Here is a 20963-nt window from a genome sequence, read left to right as displayed (position 1 = left end):
AAAAGGTACAGGGATTAAGAAGCATAACTGGGAGGTACAAAACAGACAGAGGGAGGCTAAGAATAGTATAGGAAATGGAGAAGCCAAAGAACTTATATGTATGACCCATGGACATGAACTAAGTGACGGGATTGCTAGAAGAAATGGGGGTATTGGTTGAAGCGGAGGAAGAAGGAAAAGTTGGGACAACATTAATAAGGTAATCAATAAAATATATTTTAAAAGTATAGAAGAATTAACATGGTTGTCAGAAATCCTACATTATTAGTAATTACATTAAATGTAAATGGATTGAACAATAAAAGAAAAAGGAATAGGTTAGTAAAATGGCTATAAAATTATGGTCCATCTATATGCTGTCCAAAATAGGCACACTTCAAATTCAAATACACAAATAGACTGAGTAGAGGGAATGAAAATATACATCATGAAAACATTTGGTAACAAAAGGAGAGATGGAGTGGCTATACTAATTGGTTGACTTTTAAGACAAAATTGTCACAGTAGACACAGAAAAACATTTTATCAGAATAAAATGGTGGATACCTAAAAAGATATAACAATTAAATATATTTGTGCATGCACAAATAACACATCCTTAAATAATCAATGGGTAAATGAAGAAATAAGGTGAATTAGAAAATAATTCAAAATGAATGAAAACAAAACCACATCCTATTGAAACACATAGGGCTCATGTAGGAAGATGCAGTTGCAGGTGCAGCAGAACTCCATCCTGCCCATCCTGCTCCTGATCACTATGATTCAAACTTACCACTGTTCACTTTTGCCAGGGAAAAAGTTTGTCAGAAAGCTGGGCCACAGTCATGGATTTTAAAAATACTGGAAAGACACTTGTGGAACCAGGGGTGATGATGCACTTAGAATTACTGTAAGCAGCTGCTATGTAAGGCCTTTGTAGGTGTGTACTGACTCGCTCAGCGGAGCAAAGGAAAAACATCTCTAAGTGAAAGAACCAGTTTGGATGCCTACAAATATTCTGAGAATCACTAAGAAAAACTCCCTGTGGGGAGACTTCTAAGGCTTGGGATTGGTTTCAGATGAGGATCCACAAGACTCATCCACTTCCGCAGCCCTTCTGAGATTGTTAAACAGATTACTTATATTAGTATTGAGCCAGGAATCAAGGTTGAGGTCAACACTGCAGAGGCTTAAAGCAACCTTTGAAAGAAATGACTCACTTGTTAAAAAAAAATTTTTAGGGTATAGCTGAATGAGTGTTTAAAGAGAAATTTAAAGTTGTAAATGTGTACTTTTTTCCTTTTCAAAAAATATATTTTATTAATGATGCTATTACAGTTGTTCCATTTTTCTCACCTTTATTTGCCTCCACTCTGCAACCCCTTCCCACCAGCAATCCCCCGCACCTTCGTTAATGTACATGGGTCCTACATAAAAGTTTTTTGGCTTCTACATTGCCTATACTATACTTAATTTTTCCATGTCTATTTCCTATCTGTCATATATGCTTCTTATTCCCTATACCTTCCCCCTATTCTTCACCCTCCCCCTCCCCACTAAAACCATCCATGTGATCTCCATTTATATGATTCTGTTTCTATTATAGTTGTTTGCCTAGTTTTTTGTTTTTGTTTAGGTTCAGTTGTGGACAGTTGTGAGTTTGTTGTCATTTTACCATTCATAGTTTTGATCATCTTTTTCTTAGATAAGTCCATTTAAAGATTTCATATAATAGGAGCTTGGTGATGATGAACTCCTTTAAATTGACCTCATCTGGGAAGCGCTTTATCTGCCCTTCCATTCTAAATGAGAGCTTTGCTGGATAGAGTCATCTTGGATGTAGGTCCTTGCCTTTCATAAATTTGAATACTTCTTTGCAGCGTCTTCTTGTCCCCAAGGTTTCTTTTGAGAAATCAGCTGACAGTCTGATGGGAACTCCTTTGTAAGTAACTGTCTCCTTTTCTCTTGTGGCTTTTAAGATGCTCTCTGTATCTTTCATATTGGGTAAAGTAATTATGGTGTGTCTTTCTGTGTGCTTCCCTGAGTGAAACTTCTTTGGGACTCTAAGCTTTCTGGACTTCCTGGAAGTCTATTTCCTTTGCCAGACTAGGGAAGTTCTCCATTATTTTTTAAAATAAGTTTTCAATTTCTTGCTCTTCATTTTCTCCTTCTGGTACCCCTATGATTTGGTTGTTGGAATGTTTAAAGTTGTCCTGGAAGTTCCTACGCCTCTCCTCGTGTTTTTGAATTCTTGTTTCTTCATTCTATTCTGGCTGAATGTTTATTTCTTCCTTCTGCTCCAAATTGTTGATTTAAGTCCTGGTTTCCTTCTCTTCACTGTTAATTCCCTGTATATTTTTCTTTATTTCACTTTGCATAGCCTTCCCTTCTTCCTCTATTTTGTGACCATACTTAACCATTTCTGTGAGCATCCTGATTACCCATGTTTTGAACTATGTATCTGATAGGTTGGCTATCTCTTCATGGCATAGTTCTATTTTTGGTGCTTTGAACTGTGTTTTCATTTTGGCCATATTTTTTGTGTCATTGTGACTGTTACATTGTAAGGGGTAGAGCCTTAGCTATTTGCCAGGGCAGGAAAATGTTTGTCACTGCCATTGTGGTGTGATTTGAGGGGGCAGGGTCTGAGAAGGAACAATGCTGCTTGCTCAGCTGTTGGCAAGCTTTCAGTCACTTTCCCCACTACCTACAAGCAAATTGGTCCCTTCTGGTGCTGATTCTTGGTTGAGTGGGTTTGTGTATTTTCTAGCACTCTGGGTGTCTTGCTAATGAAGTCTCTTGTGAGGCTAGGAGTTTATTCCACCACCTCAACCCCTGAGGATTTTTTTTTTGAGTTTACTTTCTTTTTTTGTTTTTTAATTTTTTAATTTTAATTGCTGTTCAAGTACAGTTTTCTGTCTTTTACTTCTCAGACAAGGGTTTAATCTCCAAAATATATAAAGAACTTACATGACTCACTCTAAGAAGACAAGCAACCCAATTGAAAAATGAGCAAAGGACTTGAACAGACACTTCTCCAAGGAGGACATACACAGGATCCAGAGAAATGTGAAAAGATGCTCAATATTGCTAGCTATCAGAGAGATGCAAATTGAAACCACAATTAGGTACCACTTCATACCGGTCAACCCCTGAGGATTTTACTGCCAGAGGTTTTGAGGCTTTATTTCCCCATGCTGGAACCCTGGGTTGTGCAGTCTGTTTACTCCTCAGTTGTTCTTCCCAGTTTATCTGCACAGAAATGTGGGATTGTCTGGTCTGCCAGCCTCCACTTTGCCCTACCAGTACTCCAACTGCTGCCTTGCCATGTGCCCCTCCACCCTCACTGCCCATCTCTGGCCACTTCTACCTGTCTCTGCCTCTCCTACTGGTCTGAATGAATATTTATTCTTCAACTCCTTGGTTGTCTGACATCCTTACAGTTCAATTTTCTGGCAGTTGTGGTTGTTTTCTGTTTTAAAATTTGTTGTTGTCCTTCTTTTGGTTGTGTGAGTAGGCAAAGTGTATCTACCTACACCTCCATCTTGGCCAGAAGCCTATATGTATAAATTTTTAAAAAAATGAACAGAAATATCTCAAAGTCAATACCTAACCCACTACTTAAAAAAGAACTACACAGAGGAGAACAAATTAAATACAAAATACTAGAATGGAGGCAATAATAAGGATTAGAATAAAAATCAATGAGATGAAAAATAGGAAAAATAATAAAAAATCAACAAAAGTTTGTTCGTGAAAAATGAATAACAAAATTGCATACCTTTAGCTAGACAGAGATAAGAGGAAAAGTACAAATCATTAAAATTAGGTACAAAAGAAGGGGCATTACTACTGACATTTCAGAAATAAAATTGACTATATAAAAATACTATGAATAATTCTATGTATACAAGTTAGACACACTACATCAAATTGACAGATTTCTTGAACACTACCAAACTGACAAGAAGAAATGGAAAAAAAATTACTAGATACAACAAATAAATAGATGGAATAATTATTGTTTAAAAAAATTCCACAAATAGCCCTGGCTCGTGTGGCTCAGTGGACTGAGTGCTGGCCTGTGAACCAAAGGGTTATGGGTTCGATTCCTAGTGAGGGAACAAGACTGGGTTGTGGGGCAGGTCTCCAGTAGGGAGTGCATGAGAAGCGTCCACACACTGATGTTTCTCTCTCTCTCTCCCTCCCTCCCTTCTCTATAAACATAAATAAATAAAAGCTTAAGGAAATCCCACAAATACCCCTGTCCAGTGTGGTTCAGTAGGTTTAGCATTGTCCCACCAAGCAAAATGTTGCTGGTTCAATATCCAGTCAGGGCTGCAGGTTCTGTTCCTAGTCAGTGTACATACAAAAGACAACTGATCCATGTTGTTCTGTCATATTGAGTTCCTCTGTCTGTCCCCTCCCATCCCTTCTCTCTAAAATAAGCAAATGAATAAATAATTTTTTTAAATTTTTACAAATACAATGGCCATCATAAACAAAGCAATAAACAACAAGTGTTGGAGAGGTTGTTGGGGAAAGGGAACCCTAGTGCACTGTTGGTGGGAATTCAGACTGGTGTAGATACTGTGGAAAACATTATGGAATTTCCTCAGAAAACTAAAAATGGAACTGCTTTTTGACCCAGCAATTCTGTCGCAGGTGGCCAGAGGTAACCAAGTTCTTGGTGATTGGGACAAAGAATTGAACCAAACACCCAGAGTTCATAGCAGAGAACATGGGAGTAGGACAACTCCAAGCAGAGACTGACCTCATGGGCTGCAGGGACTCTATTCTTATAAGAAGGATCCTTCCTCGCTAGTTTTGGCACTTTTACTGTGCATGTACAAGTAGTTGTATTATTTTAAGGCTACTACACATGTGGTTTCCCATGATTTTCCTGATCAGCCACCAGGGAGGGGGAGTCCCACAATGTTACCTAGTTGACCCCTCCTTCTCTTGGGGTCCCCCTGTACTAGGTTCACCTTTCCCTTCACCAGAGAATTATAGCTCTCCATGTTAGAGATTGGTGAAAAGGAAAGGAATTATTTATTCAAGTTATATAGACTTAAGAGTTTCAAGTTATATCAACTTAAGAGTAATGACTTAATGTCTTCATCAAAATCCCAAAGACCCTTAAAACACCCACAAACACACACAGTCCTTCTTTCCCCTTTTTCCCAGTCCAAGGTACTGTATCTCAAGAAAAGAAATAGAAAGCCACATGGTGATTCTTTGCTAAAGCCAAGTGGCGGTTCTCTGCTAAAGCTGTATGATGATTCTTCTCATGGCTACGGGGGTGGGGGTCCCATTCTGGCCAAAGCTGCGTGGTTCTCTTTGCTAAAGCTACATGGTGATTCTCTCTCAGAGGGCTGCAAGAGTCCCCATTCTGGCCAAAAGCATGTGGTTCTTTCTTCAAAGGCTGCCATGTCTGCGTTTACATCTCCTCGCCAATCTTCTTCTGCAGCCCCATTTCTGACTCCTCCCACAATCGGCTACACTTGGTAGGACTCCTATATCCTTCCAGCTTTACTAGGCCGCCATAGTGAGCCTGGGCAGGCGTGGCCCTATGGTGTGGAGCCAATCTTCTCCAAATTCTCACACAGGCGCTGTAATGGGGGCTAGGGAGTTGCCTCCCAGTTAGGTCTTGGGTAGAAGTCACTCCCTTCTCCCTGGCTCAAAGCTTGGCCACAGATTTTTAAGATATCTATGAAACCAGTTAAAGGTTATAGATATGTTAAATGACCATTCTAGAGGTTATCTGTGAAACTGTTGCTATGCAAAACAACTCAGTGTCCCTGCTCCATGTATCCCATCCCTCAGCTCAGACTTGTGAAGGTGAGAAAAATCCCATATTTTTAATATTTCCTGGACACCCTGAGTTCTGGACCCCATTACAAATCCTTCTTTTGGGGGTCCCCTGGCTGCATCCTCCTATAATTCCACTGCTAAAATTATATCCTAAGAACCTTGAAACACGAATCCAAAAAATCCTATGCACCTCAATGTTCATAGCAGCACAATTTACAATAGGCAAGTGCTAGAAGCAACCTAAGTGCCCATCAGTAAACGAATGAATCTAAAAATTATGGTACATTTACACAATGGAATTCTATGTAGCAGAAAGAAAGAAAGAGCTCCTACCCTTTACAGCAGCATGGATGGAACTGGAGAGCATTATGCTAAGTGAAACCAGTCAGGTGGTGAAAGACAAATACCATATGATCTCAGCTTTAACAGGAACCTAATCAATAAAACAAAACAAAACAAGCAAGGAAATTGTAACCAAAGACATTGAAATCAAGAACAAACTGACAGTAACCAGAGGGGAGAAAGGAGGGGATAAATTGGGGAAAAGGGTGAAGGGTTTATAGGAACAATTATAAGGGACACATGGGCAATAACAAGCGGGGGTGGAAACAGAAGAAGGAGGTGAGTTTAGCTTGGGTAGTGAGGAGGGATGGGGGGAAAAGGCAGAAAACTGTACTTGAACAACAATAAAATTCAAAAATATTTAATAAAAAATAAAAAATAAAAATCCCACAAATGAAAGCCTAGAACCAAATACCATAACTGGTGAGTTCTATGAAAATGTTCTAAAAAAGGAAACAATCATTTACAAAATTTTACACACAAAAAGGAAGAAGAGTCAAAACTTCCCAACTCATTCATGAAGGCCAAAACCTCATAGATACCAAAATCTTGATAGCAAAACCAGAAAAAGACAGCACAAAAATAATAAAAACAATAAAAAACCTACCAAATCCAATTAAGTGATATATGAAAAGCACAGGAAAAGATATAGTTTAATTGGTATATTACACCAAATCTTTAAGGACGAATTAACACTTATCCTTTTTTTTTTATTTTTTAAATTTATTTAACTTTTGTTCAAGTACAGTTTTCTTTCTTGTATTCCCAGCCCTGCACCCCCCCAGTGCTCCCCACCCCCTCCCATCTCCGCCCCCCGTCTTAGTTATTGTCCATGTGTCTTTCATACTTATTCATGTGAGTCCATCCCCTTTTACTCTGTGCTTCTCTCCCCTCTACCCTCTGGACCCTGTCAGCACGTTCTGTATTTCACTGTCTTTGGTTACATTTTGTTTGTTTGTTTGTTTTGTTGTTTACATTCCTGTTAAAGGTGAGATCATATGGTATTTGTCTTTCACTGCCTGGCTTATTTCGCTCAGCATAATGCTTTCCAGCTCCATCCATGATGTTGCAAAGGGTAGGAGCTCCTTCTTCCTTTCTGCAGCATAGAATTCCATTGTGTAAATGTACCATAGTTTTTTGATCCAGTCATCGACCGATGGGCATTTAGGTTGCTTCCAACTCTTGGCTATTGTAAATTGTGCTGCTATGAACATCGGGGTGCATAGGTTCTTTTGGATTGGTGTTTCAGGGTTCTTAGGATATACTCCTAGCAGTGGAATTGCTGGGTCAAAAGGCACGTCCATTTTTAGTTTTCTTAGAAAATTCCATACTGTTTTCCATAGTGGTTGTACCAGTCTGCAATCCCACCAACAGTGAACTAGGGTCCCCTTTTCCCCACAACCTCTCCAGCACTTGTTGTTTGTTTCTTTGTTTATGATAGCCATTCTGACTGGTGTTAAGTGGTATCTCATTGTGGTTTTAATTTGCATCTCTCTGATAGCTAGCGATATCGAGCATCTTTTCATGTGTCTCTGGATCCTCTGTATGTCCTCCTTGGAGAAATGTCTGTTCAAGTCCTCTGCCCATTTTTTAATCGGGTTGCTTGTCTTCTTTGAGTGGAGTCGAGTGAGTTCTTTGTATATTTTGGAGATTAAACCTTTGTCTGAGGTATCATTGGCAAATATGTTTTCCCAAACAGTTGCTTCTCTTTTTATCTTGATACTGTTTTCCTTAGCCATGCAGAAGCTTTTAATTTTGATGAGATCCCATTTGTTTATTCTTTCCTTTATATCCCTTGCTCTAGGGGACGTATCAGTAAAAATATTGCTGCGTGGAATATCTGAGATTTTCTTGCCAATGCTCTCCTCTAGGGCTTTAATGGTTTCACGGCTTATATTTAAGTCTTTTATCCACCTTGAATTTATTTTGGTGTATGGTGTAAGTTGGTGCTCAAGTTTCATTTTTTTGCATGTAGCTGTCCAGTTCTCCCAACACCATTTGTTGAAAAGGCTGTCTTTACTCCATTTTATGTTATTGCCCCCTTTGTCGAATATTAATTGACTGTAGAGAGTTGGGTTTATTTCTGGGCTCTCTGTTCTATTCCATTGGTCTATGTGCCTGTTTTTGTGCCAGTACCAGGCTGTTTTGATTACAGTGGCCTTGTAATACAGTTTGATATCAGGTATTGTGATCCCTCCTACTTTGTTCTTCTTTCTCAAAATTGCAGCTGCTATTCGGGGTCTTTTATGGTTCCATATAAATTTTTGAAGTGTTTGTTCTATGTCTGTGAAATATGCCATTGGTACTTTAATAGGTATTGCATTGAATCTGTAAATTGCTTTGGGTAGTATGGACATTTTGATGATGTTAATTCTTCCAATCCATGAACACGGTATATGTTTCCATTTATTTGTGTCTTCCTTGATTTCTTTCTTCAGTGTTGTGTAGTTTTCTGCATACAGGTCTTTTACCTCCTTGGTTAGGTTTATTCCCAGATATTTTATTTTTCTTTTTGCTATATCGAATGGGATTTTTTTCCTGATTTCTGCTTCTGCTGCTTCATTGTTGGTATACAAAAATGCCTTTGATTTCTGGATATTAACTTTGTATCCCGCTGTTATGCCAAATTCATTTATTAGTTCCAGCAGTTTTTTGGTAGAGGCTATAGGGTTTTCCATGTACACTATCATGTCATCTGCAAACAATGCCAGTTTTGTTTCCTCCTTTCCGATTTGGATGCCTTTTATTTCCTTTTCTTGTCTGATCGCTGCAGCTAGAACTTCTAATACTATATTGAATAGAAGTGGTGAAAGTGGGCAACCTTGTCTTGTACCTGATCTTAGTGGAAAAGCTTTTAGTTTTTGCCCATTGAGTATGATGTTGGCTGTAGGTCTTTCATATATGGCCTTTATTATATTGAGGAATGTTCCCTCTATTCCCACCTTGCTGAGTACCTTTATCATAAATGGGTGTTGTACCTTATCAAAAGCTTTTTCCGCATCTATTGATATGACCATGTGGTTTTTGTCTTTGCTTTTGTTTATTTCGTGTATTACATTTATTGATTTGCGTATATTGAACCATCCTTGCATCCCCGGGATGAATCCCACTTGGTCGTGGTGTATGATCTTTTTGATATATTGTTGGATGCGATTTGCCAATATTTTGTTGAGGATTTTAGCATCTATGTTCATCAGTGATATTGGTCTGTAATTTTCTTTCTTTGTTGTGTCTCTATCTGGCTTTGGGATTAGGGTGATGCTGGCTTCATAGAAAGAGTTGGGGAGTTTTCCCTCCTTTTGGATTTTTTGGAATAGTCTGTGAAGAATAGGGGTTAGCTCTTCCTTAAAAGCTTTGTAGAATTCTCCTGTGAAACCATCTGGCCCAGGGCTTTTGTGTGATGGGAGTTTTTTGATTACTTCTTCAATTTCATTTGCTGTTATTGGCCTGTTCAGGTTTTCTGCTTCTTTTTCATTGAGTTTTGGAAGATTATATTTTTCTAGAAATTTGTCCATTTCACCCAGGTTTTCAAATTTCTTGGCATACAGTTCCGCATAGTAATTTCTTACAATCCTTTCTATTTCTGTGGTATCAGTTGTAATCTCTCCTCTTTCATTTCTGATTGTGTTTATTTGTGTCCTCTCTCTTCTTTTCTTAATGAGCCTACTTAAAGGTTTGTCTATTTTGTTTATCTTTTCAAAAAACCAACTCCTGGATTCATTGATCTTTAGAATTGTGCTTTTAGTCTCTATGTCATTTAATTCTGCTTTGATCTTGGTTATTTCCTTCCTTCTACTTGCTCTGGGCTGTCTTTGTTGTTGTTCCTCGAGTTCTTGCAGGCGTTGGGTTAGGTTGTTTGTTTGAAATGTTTCTATCCTCTTTAGGTGAGCCTGTATCGCTATGAACTTCCCTCTCAGGACTGCCTTCACTGTGTCCCATAAATTTTGGGTTGTGGTGAGTTCATTTTCATTTGTTTCAAGGAGTTTTTTGATTTCCTCCCTAATTTCAATCTTGACCCATTCATTGTTCAATAGCCTACCATTCAGTCTCCATGATTTTGGGTGTTTTGGGTTTTTTCCTGTGGGGTTGGTTTCCAATTTCAGTCCCTTGTGATCAGAGAAGATGCTTGGTATGATTTCTATTTTCCTGAAGTTGTTGAGACTGGTTTTGTGTCCTATCATGTGATCTATCTTTGAAAATGTTCCATGTGCGTTTGAAAAGAAAGTGTATTTAGTTTCTTTGGGATGGATGGCTCTATATATATCAATTAGGTCCATTTCTTCTAGAGTGTCGTTTAATGCTGCTATATCTTTGTTGATATTTTGTTTGGAAGATCTGTCCATTTTTGACAGTGGGGTGTTAAAATCCCCTACTATAATTGTGTTGCTGTCAATATCTTTCTTGAGGTCCTCTAGGATTTTCTTTATATATTTGGGTGCTCCTGTGTTGGGTGCATATATATTTATGATGTTAATGTCTTCTTGGTGGATTCTTCCCTTGAGTATTATGAAGTGACCTTCTGGGTCTCTCTTTATAGCCTTTTTTTTGAAGTCTATTTTGTCTGATATGAGGATTGCTACCCCGGCTTTTTTTTCATGTCCATTTGCTTGGAAAATTTGTTTCCATCCTTTCACTTTCAGTCTGTGGTGGTCTTTTGTCCTCAGGTGAGTCTCTTGTAGGCAGCATATGTGTGGGTCATGCTTTCTTATCCATTCAGCTATTCTATGTCTCTTAATTGGTGCATTTAATCCATTTACGTTTAAAGTTATTATCGAAAGGTACTTATTCATTGCCATTTATGTACCTGTGTTCCTCTCTGTCTCTCTCTTTTCCTTCCTTTCCTTAAAGCAGCCCTTTTAGTAATTCTTGTAGAGCAGGTTTTGTGGAGGCGTATTCTTTTAGACTTCTTTTGTCTTGGAAGCTCTTTATTTGGCCTTCTATCTTGATTGAGAGCCTTGCTGGATAAAGCAGTCTCGGTTGTAGGCCTCTGTTTCTCATTACTTGGAATATTTCCTGCCATTCTTTTCTTGCTTGGAATGTTTCCGTTGAGAAGTCATTAGCCAACCTTATTGGGACCCCCTTGTATGTTACTTCCTTTTTCTCCCTTGCTGCCTTTAGGATTCTCTCTTTGTCCTGGAGTTTTGCCATTTTAATGATGATGTGTCTTGCAGTAGGCCTCTTTGGGTTCCACCTGCCTGGGACTCTCTGCGATTCCTGGATTCGTGTGACTTTCTCTCCCCTCATCTTAGGAAAATTTTCTGTTATTACTCTTTCAAGTAGGTTTTCTATCCCTTGTTCTTCTTCTTCCCCTTCTGGTATTCCTATTATTCGGATATTATTACGTTTCATATTGTCTTGTATTTCTCTTAGACTCTCCTCATTTTTTCTGATTCTCTTTTCCATTACCTCGTCTGTCTGGGAGATTCTTTCCACCTTGTCTTCGAGCTCGCTTATGCGGTCCTCCGCCTCATCAATCCTACTCTTCATACCTTCTACTGTGTTCTTCAATTCAGAAATTGTATTTTTCATTTCCTCTTGGCCTTTGCTGATGGCTTCTATTTCCTTTTTCATGCTGGTATAATTTGTGGAGAGTTCATTGTAGCTCCCCTGTAGTTTCTGGTAGTTCGTTGTAAGCTCTTTGAATTTCCTGATAACCAGTGCTTTGAATTCCACATCTGATAGTTGACTTGCCTCTATTTCATCTAATATTCTTTCTGAGGTTTCCTCCTTTTCTTTCGTTTGGGGATTATTTCTTTGTCTTCCCATTGTTTGTGATACTCTTCTTGTTGTCCTCCACTTCTTAAATTGATCTGTTCTGGTTCACTGGGTTTATGGTGTAAACTTCTGTGGTAGGATACGCTCCACCAGAGTTCGCCTTCCCTGGGAGCGCCCGGCCGGGCGCAGCCCGTGGCCTTCCGCGGGCGCGCAACCGCTTTTGTCTTCACTCTCCTTCTGGATTCCTTGCCGACCTGCCGCTGTTTGGTTCCTCCGTTACACTCTCTGATCTCCTATTTTCATAAATGTTGGGGAACTGTTGGTTGATTATGCTATTCTTCGGTAGATCTGCCCGGATTTTCCACCAGATGCACGAGAGCTGGGTTCCCTAGGTGCTACTCTGTTGCCATCTTAACCCTCCTCTCCAACACTTATCCTGATCAAGCTTTTCTAAAATATTAAAGAGGAATGAATACTTTCTAAGTCCTTCTATGATGCCAGTTATATGCTAATACTAAAGCTGGGGGAAGACACTACAAGAAAACTCCACATCCATATCTCATATAAATATTGATGAAAAAAAGTCTCAACAAAATACTAAAAAAATAAATTGTAAAACATATTAAAGGATTAACACCATGATTAAGTGGGATTTATACCAGAATGCAGGGTTTCTTCAGTATATTACAATCTTTCAATATAATACACCTAACTAATAGAATGTAGGAAAAAACCCACATGATTATTGTGATTGAGTCATAAAAAGGATTTGATAATATCCAAGAACCCTTCATGATAAAGACACTTAAACTATGAATAGAAGGAAGATTCCTCAACTTGACAAATGGCATCTATGAAAAACCACAGCTAACATCATAATGGTGAAAGACTGAAAGCTTTTCCCCTTGGATTAAGAACAGGAAAAAGATGCCCACTCTCATTTCTATTTAATAATGTACTGAAGTTTCTAACCCAATCAACTAGGCAAAGAATATAAATAAAATGTATAAAGATTGAAAAGGAGGCAGTAAAACTATTTCTATTTGCAAACGATATGACCTTATATATAGAAAATCTTAAGAAATCCACTCAAAAGCTATCGTAGCTAGCAAATGCATTCAGCATAGTTGTAGGATACAAGATCAATATATAAAACAATAATTTTATTCTATAAATTAGCAATGAACAATCCAAAAAGAGAATTAAGTCAACAATTCCATGTACAATAGCATATAAAATAATAAGATATTTAGAAATAAATTAAACAAAAATTGTATAAGACACATACACCAAAAATATATATAACAGTTGAAAAAATTAAAGATCTATATAAAGACATCTTGTGTTTGTGGATTGGAAGACTTACTATTGCTAAAATACAATATTCCAAAAAGTAATATACAGATACAATGCAATCTATCAAAATGCCAGCTGGCTCTTTTTTCTTGACATGACAAGCTAATCCTAAAATTTATACTGAATCACAAGGGAGTCTGAATAGTCAAACTGTTTTGAAAAAGAACAAAGTTGGAAGATTTACGATTGACAGTTTCAAACTTACTAATAAGTTACAGTAATCATGACTCTTTGGTACTGGCATAGGACACACTTATAAATCAATAGAATGAAATTGAGAGTCCAGAAATAAACCCATATAGTTATGGTCAATTGATTTTTCAAAGGATGCCAAAACAATTCAATGGGAGAAAGAATAGTCTTTTCAACAAATGTTGCTGGGACACCTGGATAACTGAATGCAAAAGAATTAAGGTGGACCCTTACCTTACATAATGTACAAGAATTTACCCAAAGGGAATCAGATATTTAAATGTAATAACTAAAACTACAAAACTCTTAGGAGAAGAAAACTTAGGGGCAAATCTTTATTACTATGGATTAGGGAATGGTTTCTTAGATATGATACCAACAGCAAAAGCCACAAAAGAAAAAATAGATGAATGAGATTTCATCAAAATTAAAATATTTTGTACTTTAGAGGACACTATCAAGAAAATAACAAGACAACCTTCACAATTGGAGAAAATATTTATAAATCATATATTTGATAAGAGAGTAGTATTCAGAATATATAAAATATTCATATAGCTCAACAATAAAAAGAAAAATCACCAAATTTTAAAATGGGCAAAGCATCTAAATGAACATTTCTATAAAGAATATACGCAGCCATGACCATTGTGTCTCAGTTTTTTGGGAATGATTTTGCAGAGTGAAAGGTCACTAGTTCAATAGAACACATTGCTTGGATTGTGAGTTTGGTCCCTGGTCAGGCACATATGAAAGACAACAGTCCAGTGTTTCTCTCTCGCATCAATTTATCTCTCTGTTTTTCTCCCTTTCCCTCTCTCTAAAAATAAATAAACAAAACATCTTAAAAAAGGAATATATGCAAAGGACCAAAAAACACAAAAAAATATATTCAGCATCATTAATCATTAGGAAAATGCAAGTCAAAACCACAATAACATAACACTTCATAGCCACTGAGATTGTTACAATTTAAAAATGGAAAAATAAATATTGGTAAGGATGTGGAAAAAATGAAACATTAGCACATTGCTGTGGAAAGTAGTTTGACAGTTTCTAAAAAAATTAAACATAGCCCTGGCTGGTGTAGCTCAGTGGATTGAGCATGGGCCTGTGAACCAGAGTATCGTGGTTTGATTCCCAGTCAGGGCACATGCCTGGGTTGCAGGCCAGTTCCCAGAAGGGGGCACATGAGAGGCAACCCTACATTGATATTTCTCTCCCTCTCTCCTTCCCTTCCCTTCTAAAGATAAATAAATAAAATCTTTTTAAAAAATAGCAAGATGACAGATTTAAAACAAACCATAAAAATAAATACATTAAATGCACGCTACCAAAAGGCACTGTTAGATTGAATAAGAAAGCAACATTCAACCCAACTACATTCTATTACAAGAAATCCACTTTGAATGTAAAGACAGAAATAAATTTAAATGATGGGGAAAAAACATTGAACACTAAAACAAAGAAAGTTGGATGACAATATCTCATTGTGGTTTTCTTAAACTATACTTTATTGATTATGCTACTATAGTTGTTCCATTCCTTTTCTCTCTCCTTTATTCTCCTCCACCCAATACCCCTATTCCTCCCAGCATTTACCCCTTAGCTCATATTCATGGGTCTTATATGTAAGTTCTTTGGCTTCTCCATTTCCTATACTATTCTTAACATCCCTATTTTGTACCTACCGATGATGCTTCCTTGGACCTTTTCCCCCATTCTCCACCCTCTCCCACCACATACTGATAACCCTGCATGTGATCTCCATTTCTGTGATTCTGTTACTGTTCTAGTTGTTTGCTTAGGTTTTTTTTTTTTAGGTTCATTTGTTGTTTGTTGTCATTTTATTGTTCACAGTTTTGATCTTCTTTTTCTTAGATAAGTCTCTTTAACATTTCATATAATAAGTGCTTGGTGATGATGAACTCCTTTAACTTGACCTTATCTGGGAAGCACTTTATCTGCTCTTACATGCTAAATGATAGCTTTGTTGGATGGAGTCACCTTCGATGTAGGTCCTATGTTTACATGGCTTTGAATACTTCTTTTCAGGCCCTTGAGCCTGTAAGGTTTCTTTCTTTATCTTTTTAAAAAGATTTTATTTATTTACTATTTGAAAGGGAAAGGGAGGGAGAAAAAGAGGGAGAGAAACATCAATGTGTGGTTGCATCTCACAACTCCCCCCACCCTAGGGGATCTGGCCCACAACCCAGTCATGTGCCCTAGAATGGGAATTTAACCAGTGACCCGTCATTTTGCAGGTCAGCACTCAATTCACTGAGCAACACCTGCCAGGGCTGTAAGGTTTCTTTTGAAAACATCAGCTGATAGTCTTGTGGGAACTACTTCATAGGTAACGGTCTCCTTTTCTTTTGTTGTTTTTAAGATTATCTCCTTATCTTTACCTTGGTTAATTTAATTATGACTTGTTTTGGCAAGTTTCTCTTTGGGTCCAACTTTTTTAGGATTCTCTGAGCTTCCTGGACTTCTATGTCTACTTTCTTCACCAAATTGGGAAAGTTTCCTTTCATTATTTTTTTCAAATAAGGTTCCAGGTTCTTGCTCTTACTCTTCTCTTTCTGGCACCCCTGTGATTTAAATGTTGGAACATTCAAATTGTCCCAGAGGTTCTGAAGCCTTTCCTCATTTTTCTGAATTCTTGATTCTTCATTCTATTCTTATAGAATGTTTATTTCTTCCTTTTTTTCCAAGTTCATAACTTGATTCTCAGTCTCCTTCCCTTCACTATTAGTTCCTATATATTATTCTTTTTTATTTCATTGTTATTCAAGTACAGTTTTCTGTCTTTTACTCCCATCCCAGCTAAACCCCAACCCTCCCTATCTCCCTCCAATTTCCACACCCCCCAGTTTTTGTCAATGTGTTCTTTATATTTCTTCCTGTAAACCCTTCCCCTTTCTCCCTGAAATTCCCTCCCCTCTGGTCAGCCTGTTGTATATTTCAGTGTCTTTGGTTATAATCTGCTTCTTTGTTTTCTTGTTTAGGTTCCTGTAAAGGTGATATCATATGGTATTTGTCTTTCACCACGTGGCTTATTTCACTTAGCATAATGCTTTTCGGTTCCATCCATGCTGCTACAAAGCGTAGGAGGTCATTCTTTCTTTCTACTGCATAGAATTCCATTGTGTAAATGTACTATAAATTTTTAGAGATTTTATTTATTTATCTTTAGAGGGGGAGGGAAGGAGAGAGGGAGAAAAACATCAATGTACTGTTGCCTCTTACGTGTCCCCCACTGGGAACTGGCCTCCAACCCAGACATGTGTCCTGACTGGGAATCAAACCGTGATCCTTTGGTTCACAGGCCCATGCTCAATCCACTGAGCTACACCAGGCAGGACTGTACCATAGGTTTTTGATCTACTCATTTATGGATGGGCACAGATGTTGCTTCCAACACTTGGCTATTGTAAATTGTACTGCTATGAACATTGGGGCGCATAGGTTCCTTTGGATAAGAGTTTCAGAGGTCTTAGGATATGATACTAGAAGTGAAATTGCTGGGTCATGAAGCAGATCCATTTTTAGTTCTCTGAGAAAATTCCATACTGTTTTACATAGTAGTTGTACAACTCTGAAATACCACCAACAATGCACTAGGGTCCCCTGTTCTCCACAACCTCTCCAACACTTGTTTGTTGCTTTGTTTATGATGGCCATTGTGACTGGTGTAAAGTGGTATCTCATTTTGGTTTCAATTTGCATCTCTCTGATAGCTAGCCATACTGAGCATCTTTTCATGTGTCTCTGGATCATGGACATGTGTATGTCCTCCTTGGAGAAGTGTCTGTTCAAGTCCTTTGCCCATTTTTAGTTGGGTTGTTTGTCTTCTTAGAATGGAGTCATGTGAGTTATTTATATATTTTAGACTTTAAACCCTGTCTGAGGTGTCATTGGTAAATATATTTTCCAATACAGTCAGTTATCTTTTTATTTTAATACTGTTTTCTTTAGCTCTGCAGAAGCTTTTCATTTTGATGAGATCCCATTTGTTTATTTTTTCCTTTATGTCCTTTGCTCTAGAAGAAATATCAGTATAAGTATTGCTGCATAGAATATGTGAGATTTACCTGCCTATGTTCTCCTATAGGACTTTAATAGTGTCACGGCTATTACTTAAATCTTTTAGCACCTTGAATTTATTTTTGTGTATAGTGTAAGTTGGTGCTCAAGTTTCATTTTTTTTCCATGTAACTGTCCAGTTCTCCAAACAGCATTTGTAGAATAGGCTATTTTTACTCCATTTTATGTGGCTGCCACCCTTGTCAAATATTAATTGACCATAGAGACTTGGGTTTATTTCTGGGCTCTGTGTTATATTCCATCCTTCTATGTGCCTGTATATATGCCAGTACCAGGCTATTTTGATTATTGTGGCTTTGTAATACAGTTTGGTGTCAGGTATTGTGATCCCTCCTACTTTGCTCTTCTTTGTCAAAATTGCAGCCAGTATTTTGGGTCATTTAAGGTTCCATATAAATACTTGAAATCTTTGTTCTATGTGAAATATGCCATTGGTAGTTTAATAGGTATTGCATTGAATCTGTAGATTGCTTTGGGTAGTATGGACATTTTGATGATGTTAATTCTTCCAACCCATGAACAGGGTATACATTTCCATTTGTGTCTTCCTTGCTTTCTTTCTTCAGTGTTGTGTAGTTTTCTGAGTACAGATCTTTTATCTCTTTGGTTAGGTTTATTCCTAGGTATTTTATTTTTGTTGCTATATAGAATGAGAACGTCCCCCCCCCTCCCGCTTTCTGCTTCTCCTGCTTCATTGTTTGTATACAAAAATGCATTTGATTTCTGGATATAGACTTTATATCCCACAGTTTTGCCAGATTCATTTATTAGCTCAAGCATTTTTTTAGTGGAGTCGATAGGATATTCCATGTACAGTATTATGTCATCTGCAAGTAGTGACAGTTTTGTTTCCTCCTTTCTGATTTGGATGCCTTTTATTTCCTTTTCTTGTGTGATCACTGTGGCTAAAACTTCCAATAGTATATTGAACAGAAGTGGTAAAAGTGGACAACCTTGTCTTGTTCCTGATCTTAGTGGAAAAGCTTTTATATTTTGCACATTGAGTATGATGTTGGCTATAGGTCTCTCATATATGGCTTTTATGATATTGAGGAATGTTTCCTCTATTCCCACTTTGCTGAGTGATTTTATTGTAAACAGGTGCTGTACCTCATCAAATGCTTTTTCCACACCTATTGATGTGATCATGAAAATTTTTTTTAAATTTTATTCTGTCATCATTGAATTAACTTACCTAGGAAATGGGGCATCTTTTTTTTTAAGATTTTTAATTTATTTATCTTAGAGAGGAAGGGAAGGAGAGAAATATCAATGTATGGTTGCATCTCGTGAGTCCCCTGTTAGGAACTGGCCTGCAACCCAGTCATGTGCCCTGACTGGGAATCGAACCGCGATCGTGTGGTTCACAGGCCCGTGCTCAATCCACTGAGCTATGCCAGCCAGAGCTGTGATCATGAAATTTTTGTCTTTGCTTTTGTTTTTGTAATGTATTACATTTGCTGATTTGTGAATGTTGAACCATCTTTGCATCTCTGGGATAAATCCCACTTGATCATGGTGTATGATCTTCTTAATGTATTGTCGGATGCAGTTTGCCAGTATTTTGTTGAGGATTTTAGTGTCTACTTTCATCATCGATGTTGGCCTGAAATTTTCTTTCTTTCTTGTGTCTTTATCTAGTTTTGACATGAATGTAATGCTGGCTTCATAAAAAGAGTTTGGGAGTCTTCATCATTTTGGATATTTTGAAATCATCTTTGAAGGATAGGGATTAGCTGTTCCTTAAACACTTTGTAGAATTCTCCTGTGAAACCATCTGGTCCAAGCCTTTTGTGTGTCTGGAGTTTTTTGATTACTGCTTCAATTTCATCTGCTGTTATTGGATTGTTTAGACTTTCTACTTCTTCTTCATTGAGTTTTTGGAAGATTATATTTTTGTGGAAATCTGTCCATTTCACCTAGGTTTTCAAATTTCTTGGCATACAGTTCTTCATAGTAATTTCTTACGATCCTGTGTATTTCTGTGGTGTCAATTGTAATCTCTCCTGTTTCATTTCTGATTGTGTTTATTTGGGTCCTCTCACTTCTTTTCCTGATGAGCCTGCTTAATGGCTTGTCTATTTTGTTTATCTTTTCAAAGAACCATCTCTTGGATTCATTGATCCTTAGATTTGTGTTTTTAGACTCGAAGTCATTTAATTCTGCTCTGATCTTGGTTATGTCCTTCCTTCTACTTGCTCTGGGCTATCTTTGTTGTTGTTCCTTGAGTTCTTGTAGGTGTAGGGTTAGATTGTTTGTTTGAAATGTTTCTATGTTTTTTAGGTAGGCCTGTGTCACTATAAACTTCCCTCTCAGGACTGCCTTTACGGTGTCCCATAAGTTTTGGGTTGTTGACAGTTCATTTTCATTTGTTTCCAGGAACTTTTTGATTTCTTCCCTAATTTCATTCTTGACCCATTCATTGTTTAATAGCATGCTATTTAATCTCCATGATTTTGAGTGTTTGGGGTTTTTTCCCATTGGGGTTGATTTCTAGTTTCAGTTCCTTGTGGTCAGAGATAATGTTTAGTATGATTTTTATTTTCTTGAATTCGTTGAGGCTCGTTTTGTGTCCTACCATGTGGTCTTTGAAACTGTTCCATGTACATTTGAAAATAGTGTGTATTTTGCTTTGTTGAGGTCAAAGGCTCTATATATAACAGTTAAGTTCATTTGATCTAGGGCATTGTTCAATGCCACAATATTTTTGTTGACATTTTGTTTGGAAGATCTGTTTTTGACAGTGGGGTGTTAAAATACCCTACTATAATTGTGTTGCTGTCAATATCTTTCTTGGAGTCCTCTAAGATTTTCTTTATGTATTTGGGTGCTCCTATGTTGGGTGCATATATATTTGCAATATTTATGTCTTCTTGGTGGATTCTTCCCTTGAGTATTATGAAGTGACCTTCTGGGTCTCTCTTAATGGCCCTTTTTTTGAAGTTTATTTTGTCTGATACAAGTATTGCTACCCCAGCTTTTCCCCCCTTGCTGTTTGCTTGGAAAATTTGTTTTCAGCCCTTTAATTTCAATCTCTGTAGGTTTTTTTTCCTGAGGTGAGTCTCTTGTAGGCAGTTTATGTGTGGGTCATGCTTTCTTATTCATTCAGCTATTCTATGTCTTTTGGTTGGAGCATTTAATCCATTTACATTTAAGGTTATTATTGATAGGTACTTATTCACCGCCATTTTTGTACCTGTGTTTCTCTTTGTCTCTCTCTTTCTTCTTTCCCTTCCTTAAAGCAGTCACTTTAGCATCTCTTGCAGAGCTGGTTTGGTGGAGATGTATTCTTTTAGCCTTCTTTTGGGTGGGAAGCTTCTTATTTGGCCTTCTATCTTGATTGAGAGCCTTGCTGGATAAAGTGGCCTTGGTTGCAGGCCTCTAGTTCTCATTACTCGGAATATTTCTTGCCATTCTCTTCTGGCTTGGAGTCTTTCCATTGAGAAGACACCTTC

At 37.6% G+C, this 20963-nt stretch overlaps 1 pseudogene; it reads left to right on the top strand.

The window, feature by feature from the left end:
* Positions 1 to 827: 827 nt before the first annotated feature.
* Positions 828 to 1176, top strand: LOC118984182 (40S ribosomal protein S20-like; annotated as a pseudogene).
* The last annotated feature ends 19787 nt before the right edge of the window (positions 1177 to 20963 follow it).

Source organism: Sturnira hondurensis, unplaced genomic scaffold (genome assembly GCF_014824575.4).
Source record: "Sturnira hondurensis isolate 20B ecotype Veracruz unplaced genomic scaffold, ASM1482457v3 Scaffold0003420, whole genome shotgun sequence".
Lineage (NCBI taxonomy): Eukaryota > Metazoa > Chordata > Mammalia > Chiroptera > Phyllostomidae > Sturnira > Sturnira hondurensis.
Note: the sequence above shows the minus strand (reverse complement) of the source record. Positions and strands in the feature narration are given on the sequence as shown.